At 32.9% G+C, this 23451-nt stretch overlaps 1 pseudogene; it reads left to right on the forward strand.

The window, feature by feature from the left end:
- Positions 1–20504: 20504 nt before the first annotated feature.
- Positions 20505–20599, forward strand: LOC111507034 (U6 spliceosomal RNA; annotated as a pseudogene).
- Positions 20600–23451: the final 2852 nt, after the last annotated feature.

Genomic DNA, 23451 nt, shown 5'->3' on the forward strand with positions numbered 1-23451 from the left:
TGTTTCTAATAATTGTGAATGAATTTCATAGCGATGATTATTTAATCAGGCAAGATAACTTTTCATTTCTATTCAAAGAAGAAGCTAAAGGAGCTATTCATGAAATCCTTCAGGGGTTGATAATATTTCAATCACAATGTTGAACCTTTGTAGCCCGTTTATAGATAAATATATTACATATATCATCAATTGTTTTTTTAAACGTTCATCTTTTCCAGACCGTGGAAAATTGCCGTTGGGAAACCCATTCCCATGAATAATGATCCAGCTAGTTATTCTGATCTGAGAATTATCAGTATACTCCCAACCATGAGTGAAATTTTTGAAAGAGTTATTTATTTACAAATTAATGAATATTTCAATACCAATAATCTGTTATCTCCATCGCAATGTGGTTTTAGGAAGGGTTTTAGCACGGCTACAGCTTTTGCTACTGTCACACAAGACATTGTTGTGGGATTTGATAATGGAATGATTAGCACTCTGGTACTATTAGATTTTTCGAAAGTATTCGATACCATCATGAGCTGATTTGCATAAAACTCAAATATTATGGTTTTGAGAGTGCTGCCTTATTTCTCATCTGGCCTTATTTACTTGGTTGATCTCAAACAGTTGTTGTTGATGGTCATCACTCCTTACCTCTCATTATTCTATCAGGAGTACGACAGCGTTCCATTTTGGGACCTTTATTGTTCATCATTTATACCACTGACATTATCTCGTCCATCAAGAAATGTAAAATACAGGCGTATGCTGATGACATACAATACATGCACTTTAAAATCGATGAGTATGCTGAGGCACAAAATCTCTTCAACACTGATCTTGATTTGATCAATGGGCTATCAAGTGAACATGATTTTAAAATTAATCCTAATAAAACAATGATGATGCATTTTGGATCACAGAAGAATCGTAAATTTGCAGAAAACATTTTCCATTTCTAACTAGGTCATACTATCTTGACTCCTGTCAATACAGCTAAAAACTTATAGGTAATGCTTGACACTGATCTTAGATTCACTAGTCACGGTAAAAATTTAATGAAAAAAGCTTTTCTACACCCGTACTCTAACAATACACTTATATGACTATAATCCGTTTCATAATGATATCCATTATGATACAGATTTTTCATAACGATACAGATTATCAACCAATAGAAACCCATAATTTTTCAATCATATAGAAGGAATACCATCGACTCCATTTAAAAGATAAAATTAATTACAGTTGTTATATTCAATATAAATATAATTAGAATCTTTATAGTTTTCATATATCCATGATAATACCATTAAGTTTGTGTTTTTTTTTAAAAAATATGAGTTAATTACTGTAAATGTGTTCAATATAAATATAATTTTTTGGGAAAGAAAGTTTTTGGCTTTCTACTACTCCATCTGATACAAAAAAGAGGGATGAGAGAATCTTCCAAAGAAACGAAGGAAGTAATCAATTTGAAACTCTATACATGAATGTGTAGATCATGCAAAGAAGTAACTTTCAGACACAAACTGAAAGAAAGTCCTCCTGAAACAGCTACTTTCATATAAACATTGAATTACACGAAAGAAAATAATTCTTTCGAAACAAATACTTCTATATGAACACTGAATTATACAGAAGATACTTTTCTCTACTCAGTTTGTATTTCAAACATTTTTTGTGGAATAAGAATCAGATATCATTCACATGAGTTATACTTTGAATGAATGGTAATAAATTGTACTCACATAGAACACTGTCACCCTCAATGGTATACACCGATGTTTCGCCTTAAGACAATTGTCCTAAGGCTCTTCAGTACCAAATTGGATAACATTATAGAAAATACACACACTTCATTCATGAATTACGATTTTGAATGTCACGGAATATATAAGCTTGATCTGCTTATGTCATCGATGACATCGTAATGACATTCATTCACCTATTTGATTTAATCCCAGCCAAGAGGAATCTTATTTGAATTGAAGGGGTTTTATTTTTAGGAGTGGAAGATTTTCTCATCCCTCTTTTTTTTGTATCAGATGGAGTAGTAGAAAGCCAAAAACTTTCTTTCCCAAAAAATTAATCACTCCTAAAAATATAACCCCTTCAATTCACAAATATAATATTTATAGTTTTTCATTATTTATCGGTTTAGAAAAAATAGCGTATGCAACTCTCATGTAATGGTTATTAATACACTCGCATATACCATACAAAACTCGCCTTCGGCTCCTTTCGTATCCCGGTCAATGCTCGTGTCTTAATAACCATCATTACATGATCGTTGCATAATATACTAATATGTCATTGAAACTGTTATACTGTATTTTTTCATTTTGAGCCAACCTCTAAAAAGAATGCTCTGTGATAGTTTGATGATATGCCGTTTCAACTACTGTGTCTTCATATATGGGACATACTTATAATATTCACATAAAAAATAGAATACAAAAAGTGCAAAATTCTTTTTGCCGCCTAATTTATGGACTTCTTAAGTATGATTCAATTTCTAAATCCTTTGTTTGTTGTTTTGTTCATAAATTAATTACTCTTCCCCATTCTCCCCTTTCAATATTAAAACTAATTCTGCGTGAAAACATTCACTCAAGAAACATTAGACACAAAAACAAATTAACTATGCAAAAACATCATACTGTACAGTTTCAGAGATCATTTCTTTTTGGTGCTGTAAAACTCTATAATTAATTGCTTGAGTAATTGAAGAGATTCAGAATATCATGAAATTCAAATACAAATATAAAAATTATATCTATGATAGTCAGTAATGTCAATTTTTGCTCACTGGACAAATTAATAAACAACAGATCAATTAAATTAATTTATTTATCAACTCTTTTTATATGTAATCACAAATTATTATTTTATTTACGTTTCTCATTTCATGGAACCATCACTATCAATTGTTTGTTTGAAGGTGATTGACAATGTTTCGTGATGAATTTCACTAGTTCGGACTTCCATTGTCTACTATATAAAATGATTTGAAATCCCTGAAACAAGTAAAAAAGAATAATTAAAAAAGAATAGTTGAAAATAACAATTATATTAAGCAACAATAAACCTGAAATGAAATGATAGTGAAATAACCTACAAGTAAAAAATAATAATTGAATAAATAAAAATTAAAGGAATGAAAAAGAAACTGTTATTTCCAACTGAAGGACGAATTCTTTACACAAGATGAGGGACTGCCAATGGGATCGCCACTTCCACCAGTCATAGCCAACATATATATGGAGTGCTTTGAAACTCTGGCCATTGAAGAAGCCCACAAGAAACCTCGAGTCTGGTTGAGATATGTTGACGACACCTTCATAATATGGAACCATGGGAATACTGAACTAGACGCCTTTCTGAAACACATCAACAGCGTGAGACCTTCCATCACTTTCACAATGGAGAAGGAAATCCACAATGAATTGCCATTCTTAGACGTTTTGGTGAAGAGGACCGACACTAAGTGGGAAACATCTGTATACCGAAAACCCACTCATACGGGACAGTATCTGAACACGAATCCAACCACCATCAATCGACAAAAGAGGAATCATCAAGACTCTATTAGACCGTGCTTTTGGGCTCTGTAATACAAAGGAAGGTCTCGAGAAGGAACTAGACATCATCAAAAATGATCTTCAGCGGAATGGATACTCCAAAGCGATGGTAGAAAAGACTTTGGCTAAAAGACAGCAGGAGCCTCGCAAGGAAGAGAAGCCGTCACAACCAGTGCTTGCACTTCCCTACATCAGAGGATTATCGGAGAGGATAAGAAGAATTGGTTCCAAGTACAACATTAGAACCTGTTTCAGATCCGGTAACACTATCCGTAGCAGCCTCACGAAAACCAGGCCCCCAAACGCGGACTGCGATTCCAAGAATTGCATTTACCGGATACCCTGTGAGTGCGGAAAATCCTATATTGGTGAAACTAAGAGGCCATTGAATGTTCGCATTGCCGAGCACAAAAGCACACACACGCGGAGAAACCAGCAAATCAATAAGCAGACCATGTTTGGACCCATCAACACAACATCGAGTGGTCCCAAGCTGATATCTTGCACAGAGAGGAACATTGGTTCAGGAGAAAATTTAAGGAAGCCGCATACATGTTGTCCAACAACGTATTCAGCCAGGCCAGCGTAGATATACGAAACATATGGAAACCCATCATCAAACGAAAAATGACCAACTCCCGCCAAAACGATCATCTCTCACGGAATCAGTGAAGCAGAAAATGGAAAGTTGAGAAAGTGAAAGTATTTCAACGACCTATATCTCTCGGAGGAATCAGTCCAGTCATCACCCGAAGACGATTGTAGATACCAACAATCGAAACGTCGTGAACTAACGTGACTTGGAATCTCTACACTTTTTAATTTTTTATTATTTTCTTTTTTTCATTCCTTTAATTTTTATTTATTCAATTATTATATTTTTACTTGTAGGTTATTTCACTATCATTTCATTTCAGGTTTATTGTTGCTTAATATAATTGGTATTTTCAACTATTCTTTTTTAATTATTCTTTTTTACTTGTTTCAGGGATTTCAAATCATTTTATATAGTAGACAATGGAAGTCCGAACTAGTGAAATTCACTATCAATTGTCTTATTTTTGTATGTTCGCGTGGATTATGGAGTGGTGCTTGTTGGTTGAGTTAGAGTAGCTTTGAGCTAGACTTCGCCAAGGAGTACCAGAATCTCCTGTAACCTATTTTCATTTTCAAATGTATCTTTGTATTGGTTTTTTGTAATAGCAATAAAGCCGATTCATTATTATTATAAAACGGCGTGCAAGACACATTAAACACATTATAATACTATAATTGAAAAGAAAAAAAAACGAAAATAGATACTAGCACTTGAAATTCAACATGCTAAGAATTTCATTCATAAGAAAAAGATGTTTGATTTTCTTCTTGAATATAAAACAATTTAATTTTTTAGTTTGTTAGGTGAATTGTTAAAGATCCAGGTTATGTAATATGAAAACGATCCACGATAATGGAAAGTTTTGTGGTGGTGTGTTGAGCAAGTTCCTGAATCTCAAATTTAGATTATGAACGTCGGTCCGACGTTCATAATCTTATGAGTTTGATGTAGAGATAAGCAGGCTTCATGTGATTTATTATTTTGTGAAATAGAGTATATGCATGTAATATATGCCGATTTTCCATATTCAACCAACCCAGTTTTGGTAAGTGATGTGTCACATGATCCCGTCTCCGCGAATCAGTGATCAACCTGACGCATGAGTTCTGTAATACTTGCAGTCTTCTCTTATCGTTTTGTAACAGATAAGGACCGTACACCATATCAGTATAGTTCGCATGGGATAAAACAAGTGCATCGCAAAGAATTTGTTTACGATTCAAGATTTTTTATATTGTCATCTTCGCCTATTATTGGTAACGACACGTTATCGATAGTGATGCTTATATTATTCAAGAACTTTTTCCTAGTTGCTGACTTCCCAAAAAGCATAACAAACGATTTGTTGACATTCACTGAAAGACAATATTTTTCCGAAAGTTCATTCAGACTTTTCAATTTTATATTGATATTTCGGCAACTATCATCTACAAAAGATTCCTCGAAATGCATGTATATCTGCGTATCATCAGCATAACTATGTATGTTTGTGTAACGAAGATAACGAGGGAATTAGGAGGTATATATCACAAACAACAACATTCCGAGTAGCAAGAAAATCTGATTTGATTTTGTTTAATATAATAAACTGAGAGCGATCACTAAGATAGTTTTTCATGAGTTCAACCAAGTTGGGTGAAAATCTGAGATATTTTAACAAAATCAATAAAAACTGACGGCTAATCGTGTCGCAAGCTTTTGAATAATCTAACAATACAAGTAAACACAAATTATTTCTATCGACCGAAGTATGAATATCGTCCATAACTTTCAACAGGGCAGTTGTACAGCTATGCTCAGCTCGAAAACATGACTGAGTAGGAGGCAGTATATCAAATGTATCAAAATAATCGCGCATTTGAAATTTTATGATTTTTTCCAGCGTTTTTGAGATCGCACAGGGGATGCTAATTGGCGAAGGTCATTGATACTCTGGGGATTTGCGGTTTTTAGTAACGGGATAATTTGAGATTTTTTCCATGATGAGGGATATGCAGATTGTTGGATGTATATAATGAATATATGTGTGACATGGGGAATGATAAAAGGGCAACAAAGGAATAACATTTTGATGCTAATATTATCAGCACCAACCGCATTGGATTTTATTGAGAGAAGTGTTTCATACATCACATTTTCCGTTATGTCATGGAAAGCAAAACATTAAAGGAATAGTTGTTGGAAAGAATTGATATGATATCATTACCTGGATTCGAAGAAAGTGAAGAGCTATTACAAAAGAAGGTATTGAGATCATTTTCATTGGTAAGCTCTTCAGGGATGGTTCTATTGGATTTTTTATGTATGTCCAAGGTAGCTAAATCCTTCCAAAATTTATTTCTATTACCTTTGAGACGGAACTCCAGGTAGGCCTTCTTTTCCAACTCAATTGTGCGGTTTGTGAGGTTTCTCATTTGCTTGTAATAATCTCTGTGCTTCTTTTGAATCTGTTAAAAGCTCTATCACGCAGTTTCATCATGAATTTCAAGATTGTTGTCACCCATGGATAACTTTCTTTCGAAATTCGAACAGTTCCAAGAGAAAGTTTTCAGGATAATCGAATTGAGTGAAGAAGTTTTTTCATCTATATTTCTCATTTGATAAATTGAGCCTGAATTGGCATTCGTAAGATCTACCAAAAAAGCATCATTATCGAAATTATTGAAATCCCTGTATGTTTGTATGTATGAAGGCAAGAATTTTGGACTATCCTGTACTGATTTTGTATGCCACTAGATTGTGATCGGAAAAAGAGGAACAATCAACTACAGCACGGTCGGTGATATATAAAACTTCGGATCACATTATAAGATCAATTAAAGAACTTCGTGTCGCACTGTGACGAGTAGGTTCATTAGTCTGGTTCACATGTACTCGATTTAGCTCTTTTTGGTGACATTTTTCAGCCCTGTCTAAAAATTACGACCAAGGTGTCATTCGATTCGTATTTTTGCCTAGAAAGTTAAACAATTAAGTGAAAAAAAATGGGGCTTTAGTTTTTTCTTAATATCTCGGAAAATCTTCAAAAATTTGGAAATTTGAAAAAAGATTTGAAAAGATCAATGAATTTGCGTGAAAAAAGTTCAGACTCCCGAAACTGTATCTCGATTATTTATAATTTTTACAGGGCCCTGAAAATAGAGCCAAAAGCGGGTAGTCTGGCTTCCGCGCGCCTTTCGTCACTCTGACATAAAAACAAAAAAAATATTTAAATATATTAAATGTTAATATTGAGGAATGAAAAAATTCATGTAATGTTAGGATACATCAATAAACAATAATCCGCAGTCAAAAAATTCTTATCCCAATTTTAACGTTAATTATAAATTTGTTAATTAATAACTTTTTCTGAATTGAAAGTTAATATAAAAATCCCTATAATTATTAAACTAAAACCCTGGCACTTTTTTCCTTTGGTGAAGTTATCCTTAATAGGCAAAAAAATAGATTACCGTTGCCAAAATAGGAAAATTGTAATTTTTGATTTTTTTATTAACAATTGAAAATTATAATTTTATAAAAATACATTACAATCTTTTTTTTAAATTTTTTATTGTTTCAATGTCTCATGGCTAAAAAATAATTGATAATATTTTTTTTAGAGCTATTGTTAAAAAATTTATTATGAACAAATACATTGTTTATGAGCAATTAAAATTTTTTTTTGCATTATGTTAATTGAAAAAAATCATGATTTTTAGAAAAAAATGGTTCCTCAAAAAAATTTCTTTGTTGCTAAAAAATGCGTTTGTTAATTAACAATCGTTTTTTGCAACTAAATATTAAAATTAAGGAACCGATTTTTTTTTAAATCATAAATTCTATTGTTCTTTAAGATTTTGAATAATTTTTTTTATTCTATTCTTAATTGTTTATTTGAAAAAAATTGTTATAAACAAATAATTTTTTTAAATTTTTTTTCCAACACTTTGTTCTATAATAAAAGTAACTATGTTTCCTTTTTTTTAAATTTATTCTATTTTTTATAAAACTTTTATTATTGTGATACCTTGATACTTGTCTTTTTCATTCGCTCGTTCGCTTTCATAATTATAACAACTTTTAAACTATTGCAGTTATGACAAATTTGCTTCAAATCTTTTTTGTTCATTATGGATTTATTAAAAATTGAAGCCTTTTATTTAAGTTGTAGTCCTATTATTTATTTAATTATTGATCGTTATTTATTGAAAAAAGGAAAATTTCAAGTTTTCAGGGAATTTATTAAATCAAAAACATACTGAAAGTTATTTTTAAAATTTATTTAATCATGTTTTGTACAGTTAAAAGTTTTTTTTATAATTTCTATTATTTTTTTTGTAATCTTTTAGATCGTTTTAGTGGCGGTGGCTCATCATCTGTGGTTTCTTCTGTATTTTCTTGTCCTGATGTTCCTTGAACCACCTCCTCTTCGACTTCTTCAAGTATCGGTTCACAGTATTCTTGAACTCCTACTGGAAAATCTTGATAATCATTAAGGTCGTCTTCATTTCCATCGGGATTACTATCGATAGCCCTTAATCGACCGATCATGATATCAGTATCATCATTGTCATCATCAAGGGATGGCCTTGTACTGTTAGAACATGTTTCACCTTTACAATTTTTGCATAAAGATGAGCAAGGAAGCCCAGCTTTTTTACATCCACATCGATTATTACACTCTTTTATACAGGCACAATTAACCAGCTTAAGTAAGTCGTCAGGCGCCAATTTTTCCTTTGTTACAGACGATACAGACGAAAAAAATATCCTCCACTATTGTGCATCTATCTCTGATTGAACAATGACGAATACGAAAAGAACTATAGTTGTATCATTATTATAGTGTATAGTAACATAACATATATAAAAAGTCACTATTATCTTTCTCCAATTGAACGAAATCCAGTAATTATTCGATATGCATGTTTTGCATGTAGACAGGCTGACAGGAGAAAGCAATAAATGCAACTAAATAAATACATCTTGTTCCACAGCAGTATCTCGGAGAATATGAACCTTATTCATTTTATATTCTTCAAATATGACATTTTGTCAGATTAGCAAAATAAAATGATAAGTTTCTTTTACATTTTCTTTAAAATATTAAAATGTTTCAGGTTTTATGTGATTGTATTATATCCGACAACACCAGTTTTTATGGCCGACGCGCGACGTGTATGTACAGCGAATAACAACGCAGCCGAATTGTGACGTCGATAAGTTTTGAGAAAGCGTTCTGATGTGAACTTTGAGTGAACATTTCTGTTGACAGATTATTGCTTATTCAACTATCCACTGAGATCTGATTTTGTTCATTCCTCAGTATCCATAGTTGATAGATATTTTTTCATTGAGCAAGAATGTTTGGTATAAGGTCAAACAACCAAAACCACTATTGGATTTTTCAATTATAAAATTTAAAAGAATCCTTAATATAGAAATCATTTTCAAAATCATAGGCATCAGTGAGAATTTCGATAACTTCGATTTTATTGGAACAATAACTAGAATTCTTAATGATAGGATAATATCACGTAACACTACAGAAACAGAACATAAAACAAATTACCCTAATACTAAAGTTTCACGTAGAGACGAAAGTATTTCCAAATGAATAAAAAAATTGACTATTATAATCTTATCATGGCTAATGACCTCAGCAGTCGATGCCAGAATAATAATTAAAAAAAATCTTATCAGCAACATCAGTAACTTACTGAAACTACACCAAATATTTAATACGTTATAATTGTTAACAATTTGTACAATATTTGTGAAATGAAAAAACAACAATAAAAATTAATTGGCGCCCCGGGACGACTTCATTGATTCCAGTGGCGCATTTGCTTTTTCAGCTGCAGAAAAACCCGAAAAAACCTGCGGCAACACATCATCTGAAGATCTTGATCTGTCAATGTCCTCTCTCAGAGTCTCCAATATATTCAATACATCGCCAGGATACTTTGTGACACCGTCTTTCACCAAGGCGTAATAATGATCAAATTCAACGCCAGAACCACAGTAAACAATGACTGCATGAATATTATAATAGTGGTCTGCTAGATTGATTCATCTATTTCGAACCATCGAAAAAGTTTGGTGCTTCCGTCAGAGGTTGAGTTTTGTTTGAAGATCATCACTATCAAATTGACTGGTGTCTGAGCTATACTTGTATCCTTATAACAGTCAGTTTGTTTGGCGCATGTTTGGCAATGCAGTCGATCATCACCTGTGAAAAATCCCATCTTCAGATGATTTAACAATAAGCTTTGCACGGACTGGTTATTAGTCATATTAGGAAACGCTAGATGAAGTTCCAGAAATTCACATACGTTTTTGCTACCTTTTGAACATTTACTACAAAGTAAACAAGTGAGGATTTTCCCAGAAAAAGATTTACAAACACAAGACGAAATTGACTGTATAGAATCATTGAATCCAGAGCGGTCAGAAGTACTGATTCTGCTATTGTTTTGCCCGCGAAGAGTATTCAACAAGAACCTCAAGAATTCTGAACAATCCTCTTGTTGTCCTAACGAGTATCTGGTGGACTTCAAAGACTCCAGAAAATCGGTTGGAGGGAAAGATGATACATTCTTACGAAACTGCAGCTGGATGAACAGGTGTTTGAGAATAAGTAGGAAACATTCTCGTTCTAGTTTATCATTAAAACCTCGTTCTTGAAATTTTTAGTCGTAAACAACACTTGTAAAATGCTATTCATGTAGCAAGTGTTTTCTAAATTATCTAATCCAATTTTTTTCGCAAAATTTTCAAGACAACTCTCTACTGATTCGTAAAGAAGAACATGTTTCACATAATCTGCATAAGAACCATATCTCAAGCTGCGATCGATATTCCCAAGTGAAGAAGGTTTTCGTAGATGGATCCATTCGGCTCTTGCTTCATGAAGCTCTTCCACTGAAACGGAACCAGAACCTCGAGGACTGCAACTCATATTTGGGGGCAAGAATGATCTAAGTCCATTTACCGTACTGAAAAAGAAGAAGATGGATCAATCACTTGTGAATGAACCTTGATAGGATGAATATCCACTTATATCGGCTTGGAACAGATGGTTTTTACCAAGGTTTTGGTATTTTTTTCTTTTCAATGTTTTGCCAGACAATGAAAATCTTATCAATCAATAAGTCTATCTTTGAAATTAACGATTATCCTATCAAATCATCATGCTTCATCGAAAAATGACATACACTGTGCATCATAAGTGTTACCCCCTCCCTATCTAACTCGTTACTAGAAAATCGCCGAGGCACGTCGATTTTTTATTTGTCATCATTGTATGAATAGTTCATCCCTAATTTCATCCCTTACTGGAGGAGAGCAACCCTGTCGAAAAATTTAAATAGCATGGGGTGGTGAGTGATAACCAATTTGAAAGAGGGTTTTATCCTCGATTCAACCGTGCAAAAAGTTACCCCACAAACAGGAAGGCAACTGAACTAACACTAACGTTTTCTGTTATAACAGTAAATATTCAAAATGTTTCCCGTTGACCCCCTGGCATAAATAAAGTCTATTTTGAATTTCAGTCCTGACGCTTTGCAAAGTAATTGTTGCACATACTTCCGTAATCCGCGCACGCAACTCCTGAATAGAGTGACACTGTAGACTTAAGATTTTAGGTAACCCCATAGGAAGAAATCTAAAGGAGAGAGATCTGGTGATCTTGGAGGCCATTCCACAGATCCTCGGAGTCCGATGCATTGTCCTGCATAAACAGTATTCATATAAGTCTTCACAGCAAGGAGAAAATACACTAACTTTTTGAAAAACGGTCTATCAATAGGGCGATCTGAAAAACGTTCATTGAATATTCGTACAGCCTCATAATAATTACAATGAGTGTCACCAAAAATAACAATCGCTTCGCATTTCTCATTTAACGCACGTGGTGCAACCATTGTTTGATTGATGAATAAAACACAACTAACAGCTGAAATAAACTGACTCGCCCTCTTTGTGATATCAGTCTCTTGAATTGACCATTCATTCTCAAACATCCTAAAACACCTACATAATCGTGCAGTTAATATCTACGCAAATGACAAATTTGTCTCACTTGACGTCTAAACCAAAACCGATATCATACAGGGCCGAATTTTCAAATCTGAGGTTGACTGTGCTACGTTAATTGTCGTTATTCTTGAACAATCAAATCTCTTCAATTATTTTAGCAAATTTCAATTCCTTTGCGAGGTTGAATAAAGAATAAAACTCTCTGTCAAATAAGCTATCACTCATCAAGAAAGAGTAATGCAATTTTATAAACTACATGTAGTTTATGAAATTACTATGGATCTTCATCAAGTAACCGCCGAATCAATCAGAAAAAATAAGAGTAATGTAGCCAAGTTGCCAAAAATTGATTCCATAATATTCAAAAGATGAATATGGGTACTTTTCTGAACCTTCCCAATTTGGTTTCAATTTATGAGCCACCGAAAGATTATTTTCAGTATGTTTTAGAACTGGCTGAGATAAATTATTAAGAACAAACGATGAATAAATGATCAGAACTCAACAATCTCTGTGAAACTTATACATTCTTTTTGAAAAATCAAAAATGAAAACTCATATAAGCCTTTATTCAAATTTTTTTTGCTTGATTTAAAAATGTGTCAAAATCAGTTCCATGGTTTCGTTTCATATATGTTTTTCCTGTTTTCATATAAATCCATTTTTCATTCATCCTGCGTGTGTGTTTTATCGCGTTATGACATATTTGTAATGATTAATTGCCCCAAATGTCGAAGTGTATTTCAGTGTAATGTCTTTGTGTCTTAATTAAATTGGGAGATATATGGCAAGGAAGCTGTAGAATCAGGTGCTCACAAATAGTTTCTGAAATCTGTACGTTCCCTCCCTGAAAGCTAGCATTCGAAATGAATGGCCACAGAGTAAATGATAAATGTACAGAACCGTTTAGCGCCTGCCTGTTTACAATTATCTAGTTAAATATTCATTCTTCACGAAGTTTCCCAGCCATGAATGATAACGATTCTGAAAATCAAGTCAACAAATAGAATCTGAGGTTTCTCGAGTTATGTTGGGTTGGTGTACCTAAACGTGTTTTGATTGAATATGAAATTATATTAAACGAACGTCGTTTTTGTGAAAGAAACCAGCGTTTTTCACTGAACTTTTTTTGGGTTTTCTCATCTTTCACTAACTGAAGAATATAAAAATTGAAATAATGTGAAAAGGATGAACTAGTACTTCTATTTATTAGTACTTTGTCGTATTTAATAATTCAGCCTATAAAAAAAGATAATAAATTTTACAAATACTTACATTATTATTTATAATTATTTATTACATTATTCGTTCCAATTCTTCACAATTGGAACAAATCTAATGACTTAGTATGTTTTATAATATTTTCAATACATCCTTGATAGTTGTCGAAACAGTTTAAAAATATGGAATATGTCGAGTGACAGATGCGAGTACCACGTTGGAATCTCAGCAGGGAATTCGATCGTGTCAATCACACAGAATTATTGCACAAACTCAATGCCTACGATATATCAGATGCCCCACTTACATGGTTGAGCACATGTCTGATGCCGAGAGCAATATGCAGGTGTTTTCTACGAAAGTGATGATATTAAATCAATAATTAACTCTAATGAAATAGATATTGGTTAAGGAGTACCACAAGGTTCCATTATACGGCTCATCTTATTCGTGCTATATGTTAATGAATTCAGTGGAGCTCTTGGAAATAATTCAGCTAGCTGCACAATGTATGTTGGAGATTCAGTTCCAACCAAAAATTATATTGATATTTAACTGTTATACACATAGTTGATTTTATAACGGAATGATCGTTTGAAGAAATCGTGATGGTAAATTGGTGGCGTTAATGGACCTTTGGATCGAACATTAATTTTATAAATATTTGTTTGGAATGGAGATTTTTCTATGAGGTAGGTTCAAAAACTAAGATGAATTTTCATTCTTCTCAAAAAATATTTATTTATTCGCCATTTTCTATTTTGTCCCCTCCAAAGTGGTCTCCCTCAAATATAATCAATTAGTACCAGTGTTTTCACCAATCCTCGAAGCTAATCTGGGAAATATGTTGGCTGAATGATTATTATATTGTTTTTGGCCAAAAAATTATGAACAAAGCCTTGAACTATTTTATCACAATACCAGATGTTTGTCCGTATTGCTTCTAGCAAGAGTCACATAACTTTAAGACAATACTCCTCATTGACCTTGCAAACATGTGGCCAAAACTCCTGATGGACTACTCCACGGTAATCTAAAAAAACAGTGACTAATACCTTGACATTTGATTGAACTTGGCGTGCTTCTATTGGTCTTGGCTCTCTTGGACTCTTTTAAGGACGATTGGTCTTTGGTTTCGATGATTCGTCCGCAGTTATGACCCTTTTTAGCAAATCTGGATCGCCGTTGACGTCATCCAACAGTTCCTGACCGATGTTCGTGCGATGGTTTTGTTGGTAAAAATTCAACAATTTTGGAACGAACTTCGCTGCAACACCCTCTTGTCTAAAATTTCAAAAAAACTTGCATATCATGAGCAAATCGATACGCCGACATCCTCAGCAACTTCTTTAATAGTGATTCGACGATTCTCCATAACAATTTTCCCTACTTTCTCAACATTTTCATCGGTTGTCCACCACTTGTGATATTTTTCTGATTCAGAGTACAATCACCGTATGCCACTGTCAACAATTCAAACTATATTTTCACCCAAAATTTGATGCAAATTATTCGATCCGTTTTTCTCAATAGCAAAAAATCTCTAATGGCATTTTCAAATATGTACTTACTGATAATTTGTGAATTTATATAAAAAAAAATTAAAAACACAACTGTCAGTTAGCTAAGAAATATCTAGGATGCGACTAACAAAATTAGAGGTATCGTACATTGTATAAATTGGAGATCTTTTCATTATATTTGTTGGCGTAGTGTTGAGATAAAAGGTGACACTATTCCTAGATGACCGTCTAGAAACACAAAAACATATGTAACAATTGAGAGCAGGTAATGATATTGTTTATGACCTTGAATAAAAAAATAAATGAATAGTATTCACGCCTTACCTCGAGACTACAAAAATTGTTAGTTTCACGTAATTCATAATAGGGTATTCCTACAGTAGGATACGTGCATTCAGGTTTAGGAGACATATATTTCAGGAAGCGCCTCTGTAAGGCTTATAGTTGATTTATATAAACCTGATTATGAAACGCCGTTTTACTTTTTATTGTCACAAATATTCATTCCTCAATTTATTTAACTAACAATTTATTTGTTTGAATTTAATTGACTCATGCATTTGGTCGACACATTAAAAACGATTGTTCCCAAAATTTGTTCTATTTTAAATGACACTTGATTTAAAATATTACATGAATAAAATTTGTTATTTGAATAAAAGAGAGTAATGAAATAACTTGAAGCTTTTATTGATTCCGAAGAAAAATATTGTTTCAGAGTATTGGAACGCCAATTTATTATATATTATGGTGAAAAATAGTCTATATACATATAGTTCAACTCATCAATAAACCAACATTTTAATTCAACAATCAATGGAATGTATTATTCGAGTAAATTCAACAAACGTTTCAATTCCGCATATAATTTTGACCTTTCAATAAAATGTTAGTTATTTATATGACTGTTGAATTACAATGAAACTTCAAATTCACTTTCTAAAAGTAAGTTTGGGAATAAAATTTCAATGAATATATTTGAATGGCTGTCAAAATTTTTCCATGAAACATTGTTGGTAATAAAAATAGACTTTCGTTTGTCTGAAAATATAGCAAATTAACTTTCCATACTAAATATTTTTCAATGAATAATAAAGATTGTTATATTTCAATTTTATTGAAAGTGTTCAATATTTGCAACATTCACTTTGATGCATTCAATTTAAAATTTGGTTACAACTTTTGTGCAAAACATTCTCAAGCAAGTATCATTTTATTTCATCAGGTTTTTAAAAAGCTAATTTCTGACAAAAAATTAAATTTTTTGATGATTTAAAAGTTTCTTGTATTTGAAAGATAAATTTAAAACGATTGTTGATAATTTTAATTCGGCGCTGGTATCGAGCGGATTTATCAAGAACTTCAATTGTTACATATGGCAACATGCTAGTTCATTTATAGTACGACAACACGCCGTTCAACAGTGGCGCCAAATAAAATAATTCAGCTCATTTCAAATTAATTCAAATCTTTCCTTTGGAAAGATTTGAATTAATTTGTTTGTTGCATTTCAGTGATACATGAATCAAATTGTTTGTTGATAATTTTTATTCGGCGCTGACGTCGGGCGTATTTTTGCGGAACTACATAACTGCATATAATATGTATGTCATTGGTCATAGTACGGTAATAATCCGTTCGACTGCAGCGCCGAATAAAAATTATCAACAAACAATTTAATTCATGTATCACTGAAATTCAACAAACATAATAATTCAGATCATTTCAAAGGAATATTAAAAAAAGTAAAACGGCGTGGCACGCCGTTTTACTTTCTATTGGTATTTTGTAAAAATGAATTGTTTTGATTGTTGCTTTTAGGTGATACATGAATTAAATTGATTGTTGATAATTTTTATTCGGCGCTGCGGTCGGACGGAATATTGTGTTACTATCACTAAACTATCATGTTGCCAGATTTAAAAATTCAGTTTCTGCAAGAATCCGTTCGACGCTAGTGCCGAATTAAAATTATCAACAATCGTTTTAATTTATGTAACTATAATTATCAAAAAACCATTTTATTCATGTTTCACAGAAATTGTAGTAAATTATTCGATAGTTACAAAAAAAGTATATATGACGAACATTTACTTCCAAAAATTTCAAACAATGAATCTATATTATAACTGTTCGCAACTTTTCATCAAACAAATTAATTCATGTAACATTTTAAATCAAGTGTCATTTAAAATAGAACAAATTTTGGGAACAACCGTTTTTAATGTGTCGAACAAATGCATGAATCAATTAAATTCAAACAAATACATTGTTAGTTGAATAAATTGAGGAATGAATATTTGTGACAATAAAAAGTAAAACGGCGTTCCATACCTGATAGTAGGGACTCCAGACAAGAGTTGCACATTCCAGTCTAGACCTAACAAAAGTGAAATAAAGTAATTTCAATGTTGAAGCTTTTTTGAAGTATTTTGTATTTCTGACTGAGAATCTATACATGCTATAAGCAGCTGTCAGAGTAGTGTCAATATGTTTATTGAATCAAAAGTAACACCTAGATCAGTGAGTGTGTCAGGACGCTCCAGAACGTGATTGTCTATGACGTACGTGTGTAATGTCAGAATCGTTTTCAGTAAATGAGACTTTATATTACATTTGGATATGCGGAGAGATAGATGATTCTTCCGACACCATGTAGCAACACGATTTAAATTCAGGGCGACACGTTCGCAATCATTAGAACATGTTATTTTGTGATAGGGTTTCGAGTCGTCTGCGTATAAAAGGAAATTGACATCAATCTCAGCTTCGATATCATTGATGAACATATTGAAAAGTAGGGTTCCTAGGTTTGACCATTGTGGTATACCAGATGTGGCTACATATTCGATAGACCTGAGACCATTGAGTTGGACATACTGCCTATGGTTGTAAAAATACGATTTGATGAAAATAATTGAGTCATTGGGTAACCCAAAAGTCAAAAGCTGGTTGATCAGGATACTATGGTCAAGTATGTCGAATGCTGTAGAGAAATCAGTGTAGATGACATCAGTCTGAGACTAACAATCAATACCCTCCGCAATACATTGAGTGATTGTTAAAAGGTTGGTGATGGTTGAATGTCATTTCATAAAATGTGTTGATTGGGGCTAATAATGCTGCTAACATAACAATAGATTGTCTTCTCAAGAAGCATCTCAAAAACTTCACAAAAGTTGCATATGAAAAAATTGGTCTGCAATTTTTTATCCCACTTTTATTCCCTTTTTGAAAATTGAGCAGACTTTCGACATTTTCCATATTGATGGTACAGTTGATGTTTTCAGGGATATATTGATAAAAGTTGTTAGTGGTTCAACCAGAGCTGATGCACAATATTGAATGATGAATGCTGGAATATGATCAGGTCCCGCAGTAAATTCAGGCTTCAATTTTGTTAGGGTATGATAAACATCTTCAATACTAAAGTTTTTGATTACTAGGCTTGTGTTCACATAGCCACTTAATGTTGACACTATATAAGAACCACTGAAGATATCTGAAAAACCATCAAGAATATCTGAGGGATCATCGAGTAGCTTGCCTTCATGTAACATTTTATGTCCGATTCCGTTCGTATATTTTGACTCGTTAATGAATGACCAAAACTTATTGGGGTTATGGTTTGATTCCATTCAAATCTGGATATCTGATTCCATTCAAAAAACCCAACTTTGATATGACATCTTTCTCTGAGTCCCCTGGATATTGGAAAATATTGATATCTTAAAGATTTGTTATCTAAAATTTTTATTTAATAGAAGCTCAATTTGACGCATACTGTATAGTTTCATATCGCTTGAAAAACGTAAATCTTTTCAATTATTCCAAAGTTTTCCGAAGTGACAAGAAATTTTTAAGAAGCAATTACATTGACACTGATTTAGTGGTTCATATATTTTTGTAGAAACCACCGTCTCTCTGATAAATTACCGCATCAGTAACGCTAACGATGCGGTAGATGACGGAACGAACTCAAGTTTGAATTCACGAAAACACTAAGAGTTTGAGAATGTAGACAATGAATAAAGTTGTTTTCAATTCACTTGATTCTCATAATAGTCCGAAGGTGTGACAAATCAAAAATTATAGTGGTAGCTGAAATCTATATGTATTTTGGGTGCTGAATACAAATTTCAACTTTGTGTCCTCGACAAATTACATAAACATAACTTTAGAATTCCGATAATATTTGAGTTTGCTATGGCGCGATGACAAATGACCATTTTGAACACTGCTAAATGAAAGGATTTGGAAAAGCTGAATACACTTATTTGAATTAATGAATCGAAGAGGTTTTGTATTAAAGTGTATAATATATTAAAATTCTTGCAAAGTGCTTTCGACTTATGTCATCATCAGTGCTCACCTGAAAGTAAGTGATCTGGTTGAAAAGGGAATTTAGTGAAATTGGAGTTGTAAAATTTAAGGTTAAGAAATTTGGAAAAATTGTTTGAGATTACTTACTTGTCAGGCAACAGGAAGTATCAAGATAAGTGAATTGTACATTGTAATATTTAAATTATATAAAACAAAATAGGCTTATAGCCAAGAAAATACATTTTGGATTCAGGCCATGTGGTTCAGTCAAAGTATCTTATGAAGAAGGACAACTTGAGACAGAATGTGTCAAGTGTCATGTTAAAATAATGGTACCAACTTGAGGAGTGGCATTATTTGATTGAATATGTAGAGGAAAAATATTGAATAAATTATATCATAGTTTTATCATAGTTTAATCATAGTTTATTAATATAATTTATTCAATATTTTTCCTCTACATATTCAATCAAACCCATAATGGGTACTACATCGAATGTTTTGAAAGTTCTTTGTCTTCTGTCGAGAACGATTGATAATAAAGCGAATAAAACACAGCTTTTGTTTTAGACCCTGAGGCCAGAGAACATTGGTATATGCTTAAACCGTAGAAATTTTTTGAAATAATATATTTGATTTGAATTGGGAGATGAAGAAAACTTTCATGAACTAAATGATATCTGTGAAAAAAATTGGAATCCGAAACATCCACAACTCTTTAATAAAATCAAGAACTCAAGAACCTGGGAGGAAGTTTTCCAAAATTTGTTAATTTTTTTATCCTGAACTAACAAGAAATATTAAGATCGTGTTGTTTAGATCGTTGGAAGAAAAAATAGCTATTTGCCGTTCTATTTGCTCTTCGATTCGTTGTTCTACTTTTGCGGAATGTTTTATGTCTGTATGAAGCTCAAAAGTATAAGAAAACCATCAACAATAATTTTAGTAATACTTTATTGAAATGAACAGTTAGTTTACAAAACCGCAACAAATGGTTCACTATACAATAGCCCTCTCAGGCGTAGTTAACACGGGTTGCGGTTTTGTAAACGGTCCACTGAAAATCTCACGATGAAGTTTACTTGAATACGTTATGGGTTTTCATCAAGTACTCCATCACAAATCAACAATAAACCAGTTCAAACGATCTTTGAAACATTTTATGAAAGATATATTACTCCAAAATGCATGCTCAGAGTTATGGAAAACTGATCATTTTGACTAAAAAAGGATGGCTGATAAGTACTCGCTTCGGCGGTACATATACTAAAATTGGAACGATACATAGAAGATTAGCATGGCATAGAAATCTCAGAAACGAAAAGTATCCTTTATCTAGCAGTCATGATGTGCAGATCAAGAAACCACACCAAACAAAAGAACCCTTCACAAAGGAACTATCATCTACAACTGAACACGATGCAAGTATAAATAATACGTTTTGGAAGTTTTGCAATAAGAAATTCAAAACTACAAAAGGTTTGAGAATCCAGTCCTCAAAAATTCATAAATCTGAGTCGACAACGTTTTCTCCTTCCATTGTCACCTGTGCACTGGGTCTGATTATTGAATTAAGATCTGGTGCAAGTTCACCAAAGCTATCAATGATAGAATTCCTCTATACAAACTCCTCTCTCTGTAGAGTATTTATCACGTTGCCTTACACAGAAAACAGAGTCTCTAATTCTATTGTCATCTCGTCTCAATAGTCTTTTGTCCCATATAGCATATTTTCTCTCAAAATACTCTTTGGCAATCCCCAAATTATTATATACTTTGAGATGCAGTCCAACTTGAATGTGTCAAAAGGAGTTACAGGAATTCGATTCCACCTTACGCCAATCTTTACAAGAAATTACCACTAATGAATTCGAAGATATCACTTGGAGTCAAGCTACTCTCCCAGTTAACACTGGCGGTTTAGGTATCCGATTAGCCTCATCCCTCTCACTGCCAGCTTTTCTTTCCTGTTATAACAGTCGTTTTATCAACTCGATTCTTTCCAAATATTTACCTGGAATATTACTTGGATGGTGTAAATAAATTATTATCTCAAACGGAAAATACCCTTCTCGAAAATAAAAAGTGTCAGAAAGCCTGGGATCATCCAATGATTAATTTGGTTCATAATCAAATTCTTGAGTCAGCTGAACCTTCCGATATTCAAATGGCTAGACTCAAAGCTGTTATGCCCAAAGAATCTGGTGCCTGGCTAAATGCCTTTTCCGTGGCTTCTTTGGGTACCCTCGTAGATTATGCATCTTTTAGAATTTCGATAGGTCTTCGGTCAGGTTCTTCAAATTGTGTTAGTCATAAATGTGGTTCCACTGTAGAAGAAAATGGCCTCCATAGTGGACATACATCTTCCAAGAACTGTACGGATAAATCAACCAAACGGTTATTTAAAAATAATGCGAAGAGACCCCTCGAAAAAAAAATTGGAACTTATTCAAACACTCGTAGTATTGCAACTGTGCAAATTCGTTTTATGTCGCCGTTATGTCATGGCTTGAGTTGTTAATTTAGTTCTGGCAGATTTTCAAGACATCATTCCGTTAATGATCTTATAAAAACAGCTCTAGCCACTGCAGATGTTCTTTCAGTTCTTGAACCCAATGGTGTGGTGGAAAGCATCCAGACGGGATGAGTCTAATTCCTTGGAAATTCGGGATCTCTGGTTTGGGATTTCCCCTGCGTAGACACAGTTGCAGTTGCACCCCTTGCTGCAACGTCAAATTTCAGTGGTGCGGCTGCTATGATTGCAGAAAAATAAAAATTTCGGAAATATTCCACTTTGCTGTGTTCCTACAGTTTCTTTCCTGTTGCACTCTGAACCTTTGGTGTTTTTGGATCTCACGCTTCTGAATTGTTGAAAGAAGTTTGTAGAAGAATGACGAACTTTACCGATGACAACCGCACCTATTCATTTTCAATTAAAAGAATTAGTGTCGACATCCAAAGGGGTGATATTGGGTACTCTTCCGTCTACTCAAAAATCATATGAAATATTCCTGAACCCACGAATCAAATCAAAATTTCCTATGAACAGCGCAAAATGGAGTAAACTGATTGACCATACCCCGATTTTTCCAGAAGATGCAGAGAAAAATGAACAAGTTCTGGAATTATCATTCTCTCACAAACTCAAAAAGACTACCATAAATCTATCTGATTTAGTTTCAAACAATTTAACTTCAAATTCCTCATTTCGTCGGTCCAATAATGGGGGGAATCATCGCATCCGTGATTACTAGAAAGGAAACAGCAGTGGCGAACGTATCAGCAACAGTTACAACACAATTAGATCAGTGATACATTCTTTAGTGAAAACCCTTGGGCTCAATGGGTTGAAGAATATTAGCAACACCTCTTTCATGAACAGTGTAATCTAATGTTAATCAAATACGAGATGGTTACTGGAATATTTGAAAAAGAATGAGTACATGAAATATATCAAAACTAGTATTTCTAGTATGGAAGGTGCGTTCTCTCTAACATAAGGATTCAGAGTGTGTGTATGAGGTTTTGAGAGAAATGATGAGAGAATATGATGCAATCTTATGCCAAAAAATTATTAGTAATTGCAGATTACGAAAAGTTATTCAAAATATACTAAAATGGGGTAGAGGATGAGTGTTTACTTCAAAGTACTTTTGGTTATTGATTGATTTCTGTATAAATGAAAATTTATTTCGATACTTTTTCATATATTACGTTGTGTAGCATTCTTGTAAATGATGTCTGTTTCAATATTATTACGAATATGTATGAAGTAACTGAATATGAAAAAATAATTTTCGATTGATTCAATGTTCATATATTCGAAAGTAATTGTTCCTACCTGTTTGAATCTGCCTCAACTACACAAATTTCCCAAGGATATCAATTGAAGTTATTAATTTTCTACCTTTTTCGTAAGTTACTGAAATTTTCCTGTAAGCGTATTATGTGACAATATTACTTAAATAATGAATATACGTCATTTTGTTTTATGCGAAAAAACTGCGAAATTTTCAAGACGGGAACAAATTTAGGTCTCAAAAATGTCAAAATAAGTACCCTATAAATTTCTTTTTTTCGATAGGTATCTCATTGAATATGACAAGTTACATAAACAGATGTTTTTTTTTGAGAAAAATATGTTGACTTCACAACGTATGTTCATTTCATGTCAATTACCTTCAAAAAT

The sequence above is a fragment of the Leptinotarsa decemlineata genome, unplaced genomic scaffold, assembly GCF_025532065.1.
Source record: "Leptinotarsa decemlineata unplaced genomic scaffold, Ldec_3_MD MMD2_P_RNA_scaffold_6, whole genome shotgun sequence".
NCBI lineage: Eukaryota > Metazoa > Arthropoda > Insecta > Coleoptera > Chrysomelidae > Leptinotarsa > Leptinotarsa decemlineata.